General features: G+C 34.6%; 1 long non-coding RNA gene across 1 annotated transcript; it reads right to left on the reverse strand.

Annotated features, from left to right (window-relative positions):
- Positions 1-698: 698 nt before the first annotated feature.
- On the reverse strand, positions 699-2,977 carry LOC110100962. The gene is made up of 4 exons (XR_002303601.2): positions 2,901-2,977; positions 2,729-2,806; positions 1,004-1,081; positions 699-781 (listed from the first exon to the last, which is right to left on the reverse strand). It is a non-coding gene; the product is annotated as an uncharacterized LOC110100962 (long non-coding RNA).
- Positions 2,978-3,308: the final 331 nt, after the last annotated feature.

Here is a 3,308-nt window from a genome sequence, read left to right on the forward strand (position 1 = left end):
TCCGGCGTCGAAAATGCTGACGATGTCCTCATCACTCTCTCTCTCTCCTTTCTCTCTTTCTAGAGAAAACTTAAATAAAAAAAGAAAAAATGTGTTTATTCGCCATACCCTATTGTTGTCACCACCAGTACGTATGAAGGTATAAACTCGTAAAACTTTAAAATATCCAAAATCATGAGAGCAACTCTCTCAGCATGATGAGCAGAATCTGTGCTTATTTTTTTAGCATGGTAGGGGAAACTAGGAGGCAATGCTCATGATGCATGAGTAAGCCTTGTGCACTTCTTTTAGCACGACTGGGAAAATTCAAATAGAATTACCTTTGCGCATTATTCCAACATAGAGGGAAAATAAAACAAGTTTCAAGGGAGTGCACACTTTTTTAAGCATGGAGGGATAGAAGACCACCGGCCATGGTGTCTAACGATATCAACTATATAAGCCTTTTTAAACATGGTGGGAAGGCCTAACACACACCCCCTTCACAAAAAAAAAAATCATTACAAAAATCTCAAGTGCACCACTCTAACACTATGTTATATCCCCACAAGCATGCAAGATTATTGAGAATATTCCACTTGTGACATGCATGCTCACCAATGAAGAAATATGTCAGCAAAAACATCTTTAATTTATAGAATTTCGTTTGTCTAATCATAAAAATAAGCTGTATCCCACAAGTATAGCGTAGCTTACTAAAAAAAATGGCTTTACCTTCTTGGACCAAAATCCTGTTTGCACAAACACATGTTTGTCCACTGTTGCGGAACTTTGCTGCAAGCTGCAGGAAAAAAGACTTAAAGATTAAATTCTACAAGTACTAATGCAGAAACTGTCCTAATAGTAAATTATTAGTTATTAAATATAAGTTAATAAAACATTACAATAATTCACCCACTTGAAACCAAAAACAGCACAGTGGGCCTTCAGCTGTCATAAAATTTAAAATATATAGCAAACATAGCACGGTAATAATTTAATAAACCAATAAGTAAAAGCTTACACTTCCTTTTACTGCCACATCTATTTCTGCGTCATCAAAAACAATGCAAGGGGCATTCCCGCCAAGCTCCAATGACACCTGCTTCGTCATATCATCAATAAGTACAAGTCTCCTTCAGTAATTACTGACATCACACATTGTAATCCAAATTTTAAGAAAATATAAACTGGATAGAGTAAACGAAGATACATCAAATGATTTGGAGTTTTAATGTGAATCAAGATCTGAAACTTCGAAATTACTTGGGTTGCTTTTATTTCATAGTATTATCTATTTTATATTAGTTTAATTTAATGTTCAAACTTACTTCGAATGCTTTTATTTCATAGTATTCTTTATTTTAAATTAGTTTAATTTAATGTCTGGATGGAAAAGAGGAATCTTTATAATGAAGTTATCTACTTCGATGGTTCTTGGTTTTGTCCATATTTGATATTTAGCCGTTGGTTTCTATGGGTGGGGTTTCTTGTTATTTTAAGTTATTTAATACGGCTTGTCAATAGCCTTTCGATTGGACATTGAACCATGATCAGTACTTAGTTGATGTTATTGTTCTTGTTCTTTGGCCTTCTGTGTTCATGGGCAATGATTTCTAGAAGAGTTTGGGCTTCAATTGAAATTTAAAGATTTATGATTGAAATCCCATTACTTAAACCACGTTCATAGCTGAAGTTGTTATCCATGTGTAATGTGTGGATCGCTGTTTCTTAGAGCGACTTGCAAGACTGGCATTCCTTCAGGTCTACTGATTTATTCCTGGCAGATGTGATAAGTTTGCGGTTCGCGCACTATAACTTAGGGCATCTCCAACCGAAAATTCCATTTTTCACTCCAAAATGTAGTGAAACTCAAAAATGTCGTGAATCATCTCCAATTGAACTCCATTCTGCGGGCTTCTGCGAAGGGAATGGTCTTTCACCTCTTTGGTGCGTTTCTTCGGCAAATCTGGTTGCGATGTCAATATTGGCGTTGCATTGTTCACCCGCAAGCAAATAGCGGAAGATTTGACGTTCGGCTGGAGCGATCAAACGACACCATAGACATATTTGATGTTCGGTTGGAGATGCTCTTAAGCAATTGGACATTTTAAGTGTCATGGGGTTGCCTACTTTATTAAAATTTTTTTTGCTATTTGAATAAGGTTGTTATGCTTACAAATAGAGAAACCGGAGGCATTTAAAATCAATTATTCAATAATAATTTCTTTTAAGAATTTTGTTTTCTCTTCATGCTTTGCTGCCGTTTGGATGTGCATCTTTTTAGCATGGTGCATGTGACGACTATTAAGTTCTTGGGGAAGCCATCTCCATGCAGATGGTGTGAGACCCATTTTTCTAACTTCAATGAATTATTTCCTAATTCTTTTTTCTTCCATAATTTTAGTAATTGGTTTATGGATGTGATTGGATTTTTTCAAAGATCTTACCATTTAGACTTCAGATTACAATGTGAATTCTAATAATCGTACTGTTTTCATTGATGACAACATGGGTGATGCTTAAATAATCATTGATATGTCGCATTTCAATCTGCCTAACATGTTTTATGGATTTCTGTTTGCGTGGTCAAAATTTAGAAAAAATAAATCATAAAGAAAGCTATTAATCAGAGTAAATTTAGCGAAGCATCCATGATATCAGAAAATTGCATTACTGCAATTCACGCAATTGATAAAACTATGTTATGCAAAGAGTATCAAATGACAAAGCTAACTGCAGAGCTTACCTTTTTAACAGTATTCGCTGAGCCTGCCATTAGCTTCTTCCCAACAGCTGTTGAACCAGTGAACGTGAGCTTCCTCACCTAATAAAATGTTATGAAGACATATAGCTAAGAAAATAGCTTCTAGCACTTATAAAAAATCGGGATGATACAAACGGAAAACAAATATAGAAACCTGCGTGCTTTCCAATAGAGCATCGCCAATTTCAGAAGAATTTCCCAGAACCACATTTAGTGCACCCTGAAGGATTTAGGTCACAGAACAGTATAAAAAAATGTTTTTAAATTAAAACAAGATGACTAACAAAATTCAATAGCCAATTTCAGTAGTATTGGATTCAAAAGTTCTTTTAACCCTATTTAATGAAACTAATAATAAATATTATTCTACGAACTACTGCATTGAAGATTGAAGTAGAAGATTAACTTGAATTTCCAAGATACGGCTATAAGAAAAGCAAAATTAATTTGTGCAATCACTACGTTGCAGTTTTTTGTTGGAAAATAATTATAAAAAAAACTTAGATAAGAGTGCAATCCTTCGATTATCCAACAGCTCACTAGTAAACAAATGCTAAGGTGA

Source organism: Dendrobium catenatum, unplaced genomic scaffold (genome assembly GCF_001605985.2).
Source record: "Dendrobium catenatum unplaced genomic scaffold, ASM160598v2 original_scaffold_100509, whole genome shotgun sequence".
Taxonomy (NCBI): Eukaryota; Viridiplantae; Streptophyta; class Magnoliopsida; order Asparagales; family Orchidaceae; genus Dendrobium; species Dendrobium catenatum.